Source organism: Entelurus aequoreus, linkage group LG20, assembly GCF_033978785.1.
Source record: "Entelurus aequoreus isolate RoL-2023_Sb linkage group LG20, RoL_Eaeq_v1.1, whole genome shotgun sequence".
Lineage (NCBI taxonomy): Eukaryota > Metazoa > Chordata > Actinopteri > Syngnathiformes > Syngnathidae > Entelurus > Entelurus aequoreus.
Window position 1 is genome coordinate 48,111,358 of NC_084750.1, and position 16,081 is coordinate 48,127,438.

Sequence of the window (16,081 nt, forward strand, 5' to 3'; positions counted from 1 at the left end):
GAACATCGACGATAAAGTTCGAAACTTTTAGTCGCTGATAAAAAAAGCCTTGCCCGTACCGGAAGTAGCGTGACGTCGCAGGTTGAAAGGCTCCTCACATCTGCACATTGTTTACACCAGCAGCGAGAGAGATTCGGACCGAGAAAGCGACGATTACCCCATTAATTTGAGCCAGGATGAAAGATTTGTGGATGAGGAACGTCAGAGTGAAGGACTAGAGTGCAGTGCAGGACGTATCTTTTTTCGCTCTGACCGTAACTTAGGTACAAGCTGGCTCATTGGATTCCACACTCTCTCCTTTTTCTATTGTGGATCACGGATTTGTATTTTAAACCACCTGGGATACTATATCCTCTTGAAAATGAGAGTCGAGAACGCGAAATGGACATTCACAGTGACTTTTATCGCCACGACAATACATATGCGAAGGACTTTAGCTATGGAGCTAACGTGATAGCATCGGGCTTAAATGCAGATAGAAACAAAATAAATAAACCCTGACTGGAAGGATAGACAGAAAATCAACAATACTATTATACCATGGACATGTAACTACACAGTTAATGCTTTCCAGCCTGGCGAAGCTTAACAATGCTGTTGCTAACGACGCCATTGAAGCTAACTTAGCTACGGGACGTAGAGCTATGCTAAAAACATTAGCTATCCACCTACGCCAGCCAGCCCTCATCTGCTCATCAAACACCCGTGCTCACCTGCGTTCCAACGATCGACGGAGCAACGAAGAACTTCACCCGATCACCGATGCGGTCGGCGGCCCGGAGACAGACGATAGCACGTCTGCTATCCATCTCAAAGTCCTCCTGGTTGTGTTGCTGTAGTCCGCCGCTAATACACCGATCTCACCTACAGCTTTCTTCTTTGCAGTCTCTATTGTTCATTAAACAAATTGCAAAAGATTCACCAACACAGATGTCCAGAATACTGTGGAATTTTGGGATGAAAACAGAGCTGTTTGTATTGGATACAATGGGGTCCGAATACTTCCGTTTCAACCATTGACGTCACGCGCATACGTCATCATACATAGACGTTTTCAACCGGAAGTTTCACGGGAAATTTAAAATGTCACTTTATAAGTTAACCCGGCCGTATTGGCATGTGTTTTTGATTGAGACTTTTATTAGTAGGTTGCACAGTGAAGTACATATTCCGTACAATTGACCACTAAATGGTAACACCCGAATAAGTTTTTCAACTTGTTTAAGTCGGGGTCCACTTAAATTGATTCATGATACAGATATATACTATCATATATACTATCATCATAATACAGTCATCACACAAGATAATCACATTGAATGATTTACATTATTTACAATCAGGGGTGTGGAGGGGCGGGGGGGGAGGATGGGGGGGTATGGACATCAAGTAGTGGACATAGAGAGAGAGAGAGAGAGAGAGAGAGAGAGAGAGAGAGAGATCAGAAGGCATAAGAAAAAGAAAAAGTATCTGCATTTGATTGTTTACATTTGATTATTAGCAATCCGGGGAGGGTGTTAGTTTAGGGTTGTAGCTGCCTGGAGGTGAACTTTTATTGCGGTTTTGAAGGAGGATAGAGATGCCCTTTCTTTTATACCTGTTGGGAGCGCATTCCACATTGATGTGGCATAGAAAGAGAATGAGTTAAGACCTTTGTTAGTTCGGAATCTGGGTTTAACGTGGTTAGTGGAGCACCCCCTGGTGTTGTGGTTATGGCGGTCATTTACATTAAGGAAGTAGTTTGACATGTACTTCGGTATCAGGGAGGTGTAGCGGATTTTATAGACTAGACTCAGTGCAAGTTGTTTAACTCTGTCCTCCACCTTGAGCCAGCCCACTTTAGATAAGTGGGTAGGAGTGAGGTGGGATCTGGGGTGGAGGTCTAGAAGTAACCTGACTAGCTTGTTCTGAGATGTTTGGAGTTTGTTGCAATGTTAAGATTTCATCATTGATATATAAACTATCAGACTGCGTGGTCGCTAGTAGTGGCTTTCAGTAGGCCTTTAAGAGGTTAAGTCAGTCTGCACGTATATAAGTTTCATTGTGCTGCAGCTTTAAGTGACGCCAACTCGCTCCTCCCACTACCAACCTACCAGCCAACCTTGACGTGCACCTCCAAAATAGTCTGAGCTCACGTCAATGGTGACCAGGCCTGCAGAGCTGTGATTAGTTGGCTTTACTTTTACATGCAATATACTCTCCTCGTTCTTCCTTCTGTGAAGGCAACATTTTGAACCCAACAGAAAACAAACAGAAGTGCAGTAAGTGTGGCCGTGCGATTGTATGTTGATTAAACCTCACTCACACCTTAAGAAATGTGCTGGAGTGAGAATATATATATACTCTATTGCCAAAAGTATTTGGCCACCCATCCAAATGATGAGAATCAGGTGTCCTAATCACTTATAAAATCAAGCACTTAGGCATGGAGACTGTTTCTACAAACATTTGTGAAAGAATGGGCCGCTCTCAGTGATTTCCAGCGTGGAACTGTCATAGGATGCTACCTGTGCAACAAATCCAGTCGTGGAATTTCCTCGCTCCTAAATATTTCATAGTCAACTGTCGGCTTTATTATAAGAAAAGTGAAGAGTTTGGGAACAACAGCAACTCAGCCACCAAGTGGTAGATCAGGTAAACTGACAGAGAGGTCAGCATAGTGCAAAGACTTTCTGCACAGTCACTTGCTACAGAGCTCCAAACTTCATGTGACCTTCCAATTAGCCCAAGTACAGTACGCAGGGGTTTCCATGGCCAAGCAGCTGCATCTAAGCCATACATCACCAAGTCCAATGCAAAGCGTGGGATGCAGTGGTGTAAAGGACATCACCACTAGACTCTAGAGCAGTGGAGACACCTTCTCTAGACTGATGAATCACACTTTTCCATCTGGCAATCTGATGGACCAGTCTGGGTTTGGAGGTTGCCAGGAGAACGCTACATTTCCGACTGCATTGTGCCGAGTGTGAAATTTGGTGGAGGAGGAATTATGGTGTGGGGTTGTTTTTCAGGAGTTGGGCTCGACCCCTTAGTTCCAGTGAAAGGAACTTTGAATGCTCCAGGATACCAAAACATTTTGGACAATTCCATGGGATGGCACTTCAACTTCATATGTGAGTAAAGGCAGGTGGCCAAATACTTCTGGCAATATAGTATAATTATATATACCAGACCTGGGCATTCTGCGGCCCGCGGGCCGCATCCGGCCCTTTGTGCGTCCCTGTCCGGCCCGCGTGAGGCCAATTATAAATTACAAAATAAATTTTAAAAAGTATCTATGTTGAGTGTGCAATACAACGGTGCTGCTTTTGTTTTGAAAATCGTTATTTGTATTACTTCCGTGTGGACGTATGCGTGTGCGTGATTGTGAGTGAATGTGAACAGCTGCAATCATTAATTACAAAATAAAGTTGAAAAAACATCTATGTCGTGCGCGCAATACAACTGTGCTGCTTTTATTTTGAAAATTATTATTTATGGGCGTGTGTCAGTGTGTAACCTGCGAGTGAAGGTGCACATGCAGCGACAAGTGATGCACGGTTTACACCCGAGACGCTAAAAAGAGAAAAGTTGATGAAGAATGGCGTGTTTCCAACAAGACATGGACTGCCATGCAACGTTCCCTCTAAGGTGCGTGCCTGCGCAATTGCGCACTGCTCAAGCGTCTGCTGCGCGCAGCAAATATATGCCGCGCACCAAATCAAATCCCATCTGAATTCTAAACAAAATAAACATATTTATTCTATGTAATTTTGCAATGCAACTTTGAGTGACAGTGACAACAAGCGGCCCTAACGGTGTTCGTCAACACCGTTCAATTGAACACCGTTCAATTATTGTAACGTCTATCGAGATGCTTCGAGGACAGGAATTATATCGATCACTTTATTGAGCAAAACTGTTTATATTCGGCCATAACCACACCAAAAACATAAGTAAAACACTTCTATCTCGAAAAACTAGTCATTTTCTGCCGTACAAACCAGGCCAAAACCAACTTGTCATCTGTCACCAACACGCATAGCACTAAACCACTGGTGCGTTTATGGCCACACAAAAAGTCGGACAACTCAAACATCACACAAAGTTACACTATGACTCCTCAGTCATACGTGTGCTTATTTTACTGTCATTTATTATTAATGTTAATTTATTTATATTAGTCATGGAATGCTGTTACATACACTATGTTGAAGTATTACTATTATTATTAATTATTATTATTATTATTATTTATCTTACGGTATACATCAAAAATAATATTGAGCAAAATTTAATTGAAATATTGTCGATGTGGCCCTCCAGCAGTGCTCGGGTTGCTCATGCGGCCCCCGGTAAAAATTAATTGCCCACCCCTGATATATACTGTATATACATACATACACATACACATATATATATATATATATATATATATATATATATATATATATATACATACATATATTTTTTTTAGAATATTTGGGTACCTCATGATTTGACTACAAACAAAATATTGACGCATGTTCAATTTGTGAATTTGTGTACAGTATATTAAAGGTCTACTGAAATGAATTTTTTTAAATTCAAACGGGGATAGCAGATCCATTCTATGTGTCATACTTGATCATTTTGCGATATTGCCATATTTTTGCTGAAAGGATTTAGTATAGAACAACATCGATAAAGTTTGCAACTTTTGGTCTCAGATTTAAAAAAAACCTTGCCCCTACCGGAAGTAGCGTGACGTTGTCAGTTGTTCACTCCCTCATATTTTCCTATTGTTTTCAACGCAGCTAGAGCTATTCGGGCCGAGAAAGCGACGATTACCCCATTAATTTGAGCGAGGATGAAAGATTCGTGGACGAGGAACGTTAGAGTGACGGACTAGAATGCAGTGAAGGACATATCTTTTTTCGCTCTGATCGTAACTTAGGTACAAGCTGGCTCATTGGATTCCACACTCTCTCCTTTTTCTATTGTGGATCACGGATTTGTATTTTAAACCACCTGGGATACTATATCCTCTTGAAAATGAGAGTCGAGAACGCGAAATGGACATTCACAGTGACTTTTATCTCCACGACAATACATCGACGAAGCTCTTTAGCATGAGCTAACGTGATTGCATCTGGCTCAAATGCAGATAGAAACAAAATAAATAAATCCCTGAATGGAAGGATAGACAGAAGATCAACAATACTATTAAACCATGAACATGTAACTACACGGTTAATAATTCTCAGCCTGGGAAAGTTTAACAATGCTGTTGCTAACGACGCTAAGGCTAACTTAGCAACCGGACCTCACAGAGCTATGATAAAAACATTAGCGCTCCACCTACGCCAGCCAGCCCTCATCTGCTCATCAACACCCGCGCTCACCTGCGTTCCAGCGATCGACGACATGACGAAGGACTTCACCCGATCATCCGCGCGGTGGCCGGTGGGCAGCTAGCATCGGCTAGCGCGTCTGCTATCCAAGTGAGTAGTCCTTGTTGTGTTGCTACAGCCAGCCGCTATACACCGATCCCACCTACAACTTTCTTCTTTGCAGCCTCCATTGTTCATTAAACAAATTGCAAAAGATTCACCAACACAGATGACCAAAATACTGTGGAATTATGAAATGAAAACAGAGCTATTTTGTATTGTATTCAATGGGGAAGGCATACCTCTGTTCCTCGGGCTACGTTACGCGCATACGTCATCCCCCGAAGGCTTTTTCAAGCGGAAGTGTGGCAGGAAATTTAAAATGTCACTTTATAAGTTAACCCGGCCGTATTGGCATGTGTTGCAATGTTAAGATTTCATCATTGATACATAAACTATCAGACTGCGTGGTCGCTAGTAGTGGCTTTCAGTAGGCCTTTAAAGCCATTTTTAATATTTAACATTTATTTATTTAAATGTTTTTTTTTGTCTGACTGAATAAGCATTAATCACTTACAATTGTGCAAATAGTGTATTCGTAATAACAAGAATCAGTTTTAGGGATGTCCGATAATATCGGACTGCCGATATTATCGGCGGATAAATGCTTTAAAATGTAATATCGGAAATTATCGGTATTGGTTTCAAAATTATCGGTATGGGTTTCAAAAAGTAAAATGTATGACTTTTTAAAAGGCCGCTGTGTACACGGACGTAGGGAGAAGTACAGAACGCCAATAAACCTTAAAGGCACTGCCTTTAAGTGCCGGCCCAGTCACATAATATCTACGGCTTTTCACACACACAAGTGAATGCAATGCATACTTGCTCAACAGCCATACAGGTCACACTGAGGGTAGCCGTATAAACAACTTTAACACTGTTACAAATATGCGCCACACTGTGAACCCACACCAAACAAGAATCACAAACGCATTTCGGGAGAACATCCGCACCGTGACACAACATAAACACAACAGGACAAATACCAAGAACCCCTTGCAGCACTAACTCTTCCGGGACGCTACAATATACACCCCCGCCACCTTAACCTCCTCATGCTCTCTCAGGGAGAGCATGTCCCAAATTCCAAGCTGCTGTTTTGAGGCATGTTAAAACAAATAATGCACTTTGTGACTTCAATAATAAATATGGCAGTGCCATGTTGGCATTTTTTTCCATAACTTGAGTTGATTTATTTTGGAAAACCTTGTTACATTGTTTAATGCATCCAGCGGGGCATCACAACGAAATTAGGCATAATAATGTGTTCATTACACCACTGTATATATTGGTATCGGTAATTAAGAGTTGGACACTATCCAAATATCGGATTTCGGCAAAAAAGCCATTATCGGACATCTATAATCAGTTGATTTAACATATGATATGTCCGCCCGAATGCAGCTGAGATAGGATTTCATCCTGTAAAGCGTCTTTGAGTGCACTGAAAAGCGCTATACCGAATAAAATGTATTATTATTATTATTATACCATGTGACTTATTCCAGACTTAAATTACGAGACGTTCGTTCCTTTCTAGTAACAAATATTTAATGATGTTAAGCGTGACTGTACTATACATAAAAAAACAGTTAAAGTATTAAATAAGTCAATGTAATTCTCATAGAGAACATATAAAATACACTCTTCAAAAAAACGCTCGCATTTGCTACAAAGGCCTGCTAGCGGGCTAACGCTAGCACGTTAGCTTCGAACAACATATCAGGTAAATAAGACAAATAATATAAAAATATATAATTTATATTACCTCATAAGCCGCATGTACAAGAGAGGAGTGGAATATATTCTTCTTATTGTTACACCAGCAACTCTTAAAAGAGACTTTTTTTGTTCTGTGGCTGGGCAGAGGAAGTGTGCACCACTCACTATTGTCCCAGTGAAACACGTGTTTGGACAACATTTGTTCCGCGGTTGAGAACACCTCGCTGACGTCACACAGGAGGAAGAACAAAACAAGATGGCGTCTGACGGAGAATACCTTGTTTTGGTTATTATGGTTTCTTGTTCTTTTTTTTTTTTTCTTTTTTTTTTTTTTTTTTTTTAATAATGTCCTGCCCAGCTTCTCGGGCAAATCATATAGTAGATGTAGATGCCCATATCGGCTGTTCAGATTTACTTTACAAAGGAGAAGTGTAGGATACTTCTCTTGTTGCCTTATTTGTATTTTGACTTTATTAAATGTATTTATATTATCATTTGGTGCAGCCGGGCCGGAGCAGGAGGGGATAGAAAGAGAAAAAAAGGAAGACAGAGGGGGGAATTGTGGGGACAAGAGGGGGATTAGACAGAGAGACAAAAACAACAACAGCAAACACAACAACAACAACAACAACAACAACAACAGAGCAACATCAGCAAATACGACATGTACAAATATGATGGTAAAAGTAATAGCAAATAAGCAGTTAGCGAAAATTTAAAAAAAAAAAAAATACAGAAATGACAATGAGCATTATTACACTAAAAATGGAGCAATATGAATACCAATAGAAATAGTGCTATTGATAATAAACAATACCAGTACTTTACCTTTATTATCAACAATACAATTGTTCAAATGCAACAATACATATACTTCATGATAACTTGAGATACGAAAGAATGCAGAAAAATGGAGGGGAAGAAAGAGAAGCAACCTTAACCTTGTAGATTGTTATAGTAACAATAGGTTAAGCTTTGTCAGTGTGCCATGTGTTATACCCAGTTTACCCTAGGGCAACAACGTTAATATACGTTTGATGAAACGTGATTATGTGCATGAGTGTATGTGTGCATATGTACTTGTATATGTACCGTATGTGTATATGTGTGCTTGTACAGTGAATGTATATGTTAAGGCTGAAACGACGCGTCGACGTAGTCGACGTCATCGGTTACGTAAATACGTCGACGCCGTTTTTGTGCGTCGACGCGTCGCATAATGACGTCACACTACCGTCATGGCGAAGCGCAAAGCAGACGATCAAAGAAGACGATGCGAGCGAGGGGGGAAAAGCATGCCAAAAGTGGTCAAAAGTGTGGGAGTATTTCAATAAACGGCCTAATAATGTTGTTGTATGCACACTGTGTCGAGCGGAAATGGCCTATCATAGCAGCACAACGGCTATGAACGAACATTTGAAAAGAAAACCATCAACTAGTCAATCGTCCGTGCGAGCATACGTTGTCATCATTACACAAAAACATGAATGTGTCATTTGTATCTGCTAGGGGTGTAACGGTATGTGTTTTGTATTGAACCGTTTCGGTACGGGGCTTTCGGTTCGGTACGGGGGTGTACCGAACGAGTTTCTAAGCTAAAACTAAAGTCTTAACAAGCTGCTTTGCTCCGTCTGCCTCTGTCTCAGCACGCAGCATTGTCCCACCCACACAACCATCTGATTGGTACACACGCAGCATTGTCCCACCCACACAACCATCTGATTGGTACACACGAAGCATTATCAGCCAATCAGCAGTGCGTATTCAGAGCGCATGTAGTCAGCGCTTCAGCGTGGAGCAGATAGGTGTTTAGCAGGTGAGCATCAGGCAGCAGACTCTCCCCAAATGATAATAAACACCACCCAGTCAACTACTAGTAACATCACTATGAGCCCGTTGACCTTCTAGAAACTTAAACTGCAGCTCAGCTCACTCGCAGTCCTGGCTTGAGGTGAAGGCTAATTAGCTCTCAGTTCCAGCCACATCGACCCCTTCTGAGCGCCTATTTTCAGCTGCTGGGAATATTGTAAACAAGAAAAGAACCAAAGCATGTAGACATGCTAACCTTTCTTCATTACAACTGTTAGACACTCACTGGAATGAGTAGAATTGGTTATTGTGTACTGTGTTGGACTGGATGTTTATTTTGCACATTTTAAAAGCAATACTTAATGTTTACAGTGCTCCAGAATATTTAGATTGGCACTTTTTTGTATTGGATGTTTATCTTTATTTTTGCACATTTTAGCAAATAAGCAATACTTTCACTTTTGTTGAAATGTTTACACTGTTGTTACAGAATATTTCGTTTTGCACTTTTTTGTATTGGATGTTTATCTTTATTTTTGCACATTTTAAAGCAAAATAAGCAATACTTTTAATTTTGAAATGCTTATACTATTGCAGAATATTAAGATTTGCACTGGATGTTGACTTTTATATTTGCACATTAAAAAGCAAATAAGCTACTTTTAATTTTGTTAAATGTTAAAAGTTTTAAATGTTTACATTGTTACAGAATATTTAGTCATGTTGTTGTCAATGTTGACTGAGTGGCCATACTTCTTTTTTTTTGTAAATAAAAGCCATGCCTTTTGAAAAAACGGGCCTACATTTATTTTTTTATCTTCATTTTGAATAAAAAAATAATCGGTAAAAGGAAAAATAATCTATAGATTAATCGAAAAAATAATCTATAGATTAACCGATTAATCGAAAAAATAATCTATAGATTAATCGATAGAAAAATAATCGTTAGCTGCAGCCTTAGTATATGTACAGTATGTGTATATGTGTGTACAGCGAATGTATATGTACAGTATGTGTATACAGTATGTGTGTTTGAACAGTGAATGTATATGTACAGTATGTGTAAATGTGTGTTTGTACAGTGAATGTATATGTACAGTATATGTATGTGTGTGTTTGTACAGTGAATGTATATGTACAGTATGTGTATATGTATGTTTTTACAGTGAATGTATATGTACAGTATGTGTATACAGTATGTTTGTATAATGAATGTGCGTGTGGATGTACGAACTTTGAGTGTGTAAATATGTACTGTATTTATTTGTATATGTATGTGGGAGCGTAGGTACCTATGTATGTGTGTATGTATGTGTGTGAGTATATGAGAATTTGCATGTACAATACATTTGACTCCCAGTGTGTGCGGGAGCCAGAGTACGGCCCCAGCCTCCCCGAGAACCCGTCCCACAAACAGTAGGTGTGGTGCCCAGGGAACCAGGGGCCACCGCCCCCACGCAGCCAAGCCGGACAGCGACAGGAACCCCAGAGCCTGGCCCACCGTGCCGCCCACAAGGGCCAGCAGCAGGCCGCAGACAGACGCACCCGGCAGAGGACAAGGCACGAGAAAAACAGGGGGCAGCCAGACCCCAAGCCAGCGAGAGACCACACCCCACACGGACAGAAAGGCGGGACGCCCCGCCCGAGGGGCCCGGAGACTCCCCGCAACCGGACGGGAAGACCCCCCCCCGCCCCACCGGCAACAGGGCCCCCACGAGCCCCCCCCCCCCCCCCACCCCCGGAGAGCGCGGCGAGGCCAGCCCACGGCCACCCCACCCAAGCCGGCCGCCACAGGACCACCCAGCACGGGGCCACAGGAACCACCCACCCCACCGCAGGGACCCCAACGATGGAGATGGAACAACCAGCAACCGCCCCGCCGAGTCCCCCCCCCTGAGGTAGGGGAATAAATAAATAAAATAAATAAATACATAATAATAATAATAATAATAATAATATTAATAAAATATATTAAAAAAAAAAAAAAAAAAAAAGGAAAAAAATATAAATAAATAATTAAATCTATTTATAAAAAAAATAAATAAATAAATAAATAAAAAAATAATTAAAAGAAGATCACAGACATGCTGACACACAAGGTCGCTACCCCAACAACTGGCCGACTCGCAGCACCTTGGAATACCCTGCAGCACCAAGCCACCACAGTAGACGCAGGGACCAGACCCAGCAGGCCCCAACCAAGACGGTCACCCGGAAGGGATGGACGGCGGGACCCAGGAGCTCCAGACACACAGTCCGGATGCAGTAGCCTGAGGTGCCGACCCCCACCCGACAGGCAGGCCCAGAACGTACCCCCAGAAATATACATACATATATATACATAAACATACACACGTACACATACACACACATACACATGCATACACATACACATATATATACATACATACATACATACATACATACACACACACACATACACATACATATACACAGTTTGTCAGCCCCGACAACCACCACGCGCGCGCGCTGCCACCAGTCACAACATCAGCCACCCCCCTGCACCAGACCCAGCAGCCACGGGCGCCCACACCACAAACAAACGGCAGCAGAAACAGCAGCCACAACACCCCCAGACAGCCAGCACCACCCAATCAAATCAAAGCGATCAAAAAAAAACCGCGACCGGCAACCACACGCCAACAGGATCACAGATACCAGCCAGCGCCAGCCCACCAGCAAGCCCAAACGCCAACACGCAAACAAGAGACCCCCCCCCCCCCCCCCCCCCCCCCGCCAAAAGACCCCACCCACCCCAACCCAAACCCGCACAAAACACCACCGCCCAACAACCGAGACACAGTATCCAGACCAGACACGGGCGCCGCGCCGCCACCACACATCAAGTCGCCAACAGAGACCCCACAGCGCAAGGTCGGGCCACACGGGCACGGACCCCACCCAACAGGAAGCGAGACCCGCGCGACGCCACACACATGGTTTCTTGTTCTTAATTACAACGTCCATGTGCACATGTATGTCGTTTAAAAGAGTAACGTCCTTATTAATTGTTTGTATGCGGATACAGTAGTCTGAGTGCACTTTGACGTTGCTAGCCTAGCCTGCTGGTTAGCTTAGCTTGTTTGATTGATTGATTGATTGATTGAGACTTTTATTAGTAGGTTGCACAGTGAAGTACATATTCCGTACAATTGACCACTAAATGGTAACACCCCAATAAGTTTTTCAACTTGTTTAAGTCGGGGTCCACTTAATTGATTCATGATACAGATATATACTATCATATATACTATCATCATAATACAGTCATCACACAAGATAATCACATTGAATTATTTACATTATTTACAATCAGGAGGGGGGGTGGGGTGGGGGGGTGGGGATATGGACATCAAGTAGTGGACATAGAGAGAGAGAGAGAGAGAGAGAGAGAGAGAGAGAGAGAGAGAGAGAGAGAGAGAGAGAGAGAGAGAGAGAGAGAGAGAGAGAGAGAGAGGGATCAGAAGGCATAAGAAAAAGTATCTGCATTTGATTGTTTACATTTGATTATTAGCAATCCGGGGAGGGTGTTAGTTTAGGGTTGTAGCTGCCTGGAGGTGAACTTTTATTGCGGTTTTGAAGGAGGATAGAGATGCCCTTTCTTTTATACCTGTTGGAGCGCATTCCACATTGATGTGGCATAGAAAGAGAATGAGTTAAGACCTTTGTTAGTTCGGAATCTGGGTTTAACGTGGTTAGTGGAGCTCCCCTGGTGTTGTGGTTATGGCGGTCATTTACGTTAAGGAAGTAGTTTGACATGTACTTCGGTATCAGGGAGGTGTAGTGGGTTTTATAGACTAGGCTCAGTGCAAGTTGTTTAACTCTGTCCTCCACCTTGAGCCAGCCCACTTTAGAGAAGTGGGTAGGAGTGAGGTGGGATCTGGGGTGGAGGTCTAGAAGTAACCTGACTAGCTTGTTCTGAGATGTTTGGAGTTTAGATTTGAGGGTTTTGGAGGTGCTAGGGTACCAGGAGTTGCATGCGTAATCGAAAAAGGGTTGAACGAGAGTTCCCGCCAGAATCCTCAAGGTGCTTTTGTTGACCAGAGAGGAGATTCTGTAGAGAAATCTCGGCTCTTTGGTTAACCTTTCTGATTACCTTGGTTGCCATTTTATCACAGGAAAGGTTAGCCTCTACAATGGACCTAGGTAGGTGACCTCATCTTTCCTGGTGATAACAATGTCACCCACTTTTATGGTGAAGTCATTGACTTTCTTAAGGTTGAAGTGGGACCCAAACAGGATGGATTCTGTTTTACCCAAGTGTATGGATAGCTTGTTGTCAGCGAGCCAGGTGCAGGTTCTACAGAGCTCAGCACTGAGGATTTTCTCCACCTGGGACTTGTCCTTGCCGGATACCAGCAGGGCCGAGTCATCCGCAAACAAAAACAATTCACAGTCACATGCCGATGACATGTCATTTATGTATATTAGGAACAGTAAAGGTCCCAATATACTTCCTTGGGGGACTCCACAGCTCACCGAGGGGGGGGGGGGGGGGGGGGGACACACGGTGCCGTTCACCTCTACCACCTGCTCCCTCCCCTCCAAGTAAGATTGCATCCAGCTCCATGAGGTTTTTTAAATCCGATTGCTCTGAGCTTATCCAACAGTATAGCGTGGTTAACGGTGTCAAAGGCCTTCTGAAGGTCCAGCATGACCATGCCGCAGTATTTGCCCGCGTCCACCTCATGTTTGATGTGGTCGCTCACATAGAGAAGTCATGTGTCAGTGGAGTGGTTAGTTCTGAAGCCGGATTGGAATTTGTACATGAGTTTATTAGTGGCAAGGTAACTATCGACCTGTTCATACACTATTTTCTCCATTACTTTCGAATGGAGCTGAGAATAGAAACAGGTCGGTAGTTGCCAGGTTCCAATTTGCTTCCTTTTTTAAAGAGGGGAGTTACTCTTGCTATCTTAAAATATTTTGGTACTTGGCCTTGTGTAATTGATAGGTTTATTATGTGCGTGATGATCGGGGCAATGATGGAGGCAGAGTCCCTGAGGAATCTGGAGGGGAATATTATCAAGGCCGGTGGCCTTGTTAGGGTGGAGCGCGCTCAATTTTTTAAACACCTCATCAGCTGTGACCATTTCTAATTTGAATCATCGTTGGATACTCCTAGCTTTCTGTAGAAGGCTTCAATGTGTTCTACACCAAAAGCGACCAGAGTGGTGGGACAGCTTGTTGACAAGAGTTGCGGCTATGCTGGTGAAAAAGATGTTAAGTCTGCTAGCTACCTCCATGTTGTCCGTAATGAGGGAGTCACCCTCCTTGATGCTGATGTTGGTGAGTCTTGTTTTAAGTTTCTGGCTGCAACCAGGAAGCTGGTTGTTGAGAATTTTCCAGAGCTCTATTTTGTCGTTAAAGTAATTTTTTTTAAGGATTTAGTCAGGTTGGTTGACTTATTTCTTAATTTATTGCATTGCTTTTTGAGAGTTGAAAGGAGTATTTTGAGGTTGATATTATTGGGTTGTTTATCTACTTCTGTTTTACATTTTGGTATTCAGAGTATTTTCTGGTCTCTGTCTTTATGGCAGCTAATAGGTCCGGATTCATCCATGGTTCCGAGCGGGCTTTGATCCTGACTGTTTTCACGGGAGCCATGTCATTTAGTATCTTTAGGAACGCTATTTTGAAGCGATCCCAAGCTACATCGACCAGGGTACTCGCGAGCACAGGGGACCAGTCCCACTCATCTAATTTTAAATTGAAATTGTCATTGGAGTATTTTTTGAGGGATCTGGATTGGGCTGTTTATGTGGCCATTGGCTTTGGTTTAGCTATTTTGCGGGTGCAGAAGGTTAGATAGTGGTCGCTAAGACCACAAATCATGACCCCACTATCTTTTATTTTAGGCCGGTCTGAAGTGAGAATGAGATCTATGATTGATTGGGTGGAATCACACACCCTTGTAGGTAGTGTTATTAGCTGGGAAAGACAGTGCAGATTACAAAACTTGCTGAAGGATCTGAAGACAGGCGCATCTTTGCGTTGAATATCTGTGTTCAGATCCCCAGTTATAATTTTCCCTCCACGTTGTCTGTCCCTGCCAAGCATTCTTCCAAAGCCCTATAGAAATCACTCTGATTAGCGGGGTCTGTAAACAGTCGGCTTAAAGTTTTTAAATTGATTTCCGCCCACACAGATTCCAGGTCATTGTGGTTAAGATCAGTGCGAGTTATGTCATTTAATATCTTGGTGAATACACATACAAACGCCCCCACCGTGTTTATTCCTATCCTTTCTGATAACCAAAAAGTTTTCTATTTCTATCTCTGAGTCAGAAATACTTTGATCAAATTTGGTTTCAGAGAAACACAAGATTTTTACCTTCGTGTTGAGGAACATTTCTCTGATTTGGTCGAGTTTGGCTCCAGAGAGGCTGTTCAGATTAAGGTGGATTATGTGTAGTCCACTGGAGCCAAAAAGAGCAGCAGAGTCCGCTGTGTTGTGGTACTGACCAGAAAAGTTGTTGGTAATAGAGGCTTTGCAGTCACGTGGTTTTATCACGTGACTTTGTGTTACGCCGCCATCTTGCTGGTCAACCGGTCAGCTCGTTCCTACGTGTTCGTACAGATTCAGTTTGATTTCTGCGCTACATTTTCACCGATTTCATCTGAATTATGGCTGATTTGCTATCCAATGAAGTTGTGCATTTGGATGAAGAGTCCAAGAAACGTTACCGAGAGAAGTTGAACCTTGTTGGCACAAAGGATCCGTACCTTTTACCGAGAAGCATGCTAAAATCACCTGAGCATTTTGCAACAGCCGACCTGCCTGATCTCTCATATCCAGACATTTATAATGACCTCGTCGATTCACCATCTCCGTACACTGGAAAGGACCTTAAAGCATACAAGAGTCTGGATGCCTACAAGTATTTTACAGCAGGTTTTGTGCATGATGGGCTGATATGGCAGATTCCAAACAAGAATGGATTTCTTCTCATGACCAAGGTAAGGAAAAAGCCCACACAGAAGAGCCTACTGTCTGTTTACAAATCCGCGTGGCAGTAACAGTGTGATTGTGAAAAAACTACTGAAGTGATTCTAATGAAAACTGACATTGTTAAGCTTTTTTTTAATTACAAAAGGCGTCCTGTTCAAAAATGC

General features: G+C 42.5%; 3 protein-coding genes across 5 annotated transcripts in view; 1 reads left to right on the forward strand and 2 right to left on the reverse strand.

The window, feature by feature from the left end:
* Nucleotides 1–7,383, reverse strand: part of LOC133636352 (uncharacterized) — a 31,965-nt gene extending 24,582 nt beyond the window's left edge. Inside the window, exon 1 of one of the 2 annotated variants that reach the window (XM_062030326.1) lies at nucleotides 7,183–7,383. The gene's annotated coding sequence lies outside the window, so the exon portion shown is untranslated. The remainder of the gene's footprint in view (nucleotides 1–7,182) is intronic. The other variant, XM_062030328.1, reaches the window with a different exon arrangement.
* The window catches only part of LOC133636327 (zinc finger protein 37-like), a 497,781-nt gene that overhangs the window by 264,985 nt on the left and 216,715 nt on the right, over nucleotides 1–16,081 (forward strand). The window lies entirely within an intron of this gene.
* Nucleotides 1–16,081, reverse strand: part of LOC133636328 (gastrula zinc finger protein XlCGF57.1-like) — a 346,899-nt gene that overhangs the window by 48,690 nt on the left and 282,128 nt on the right. The gene's annotated exons all lie outside the window — the stretch shown is intronic.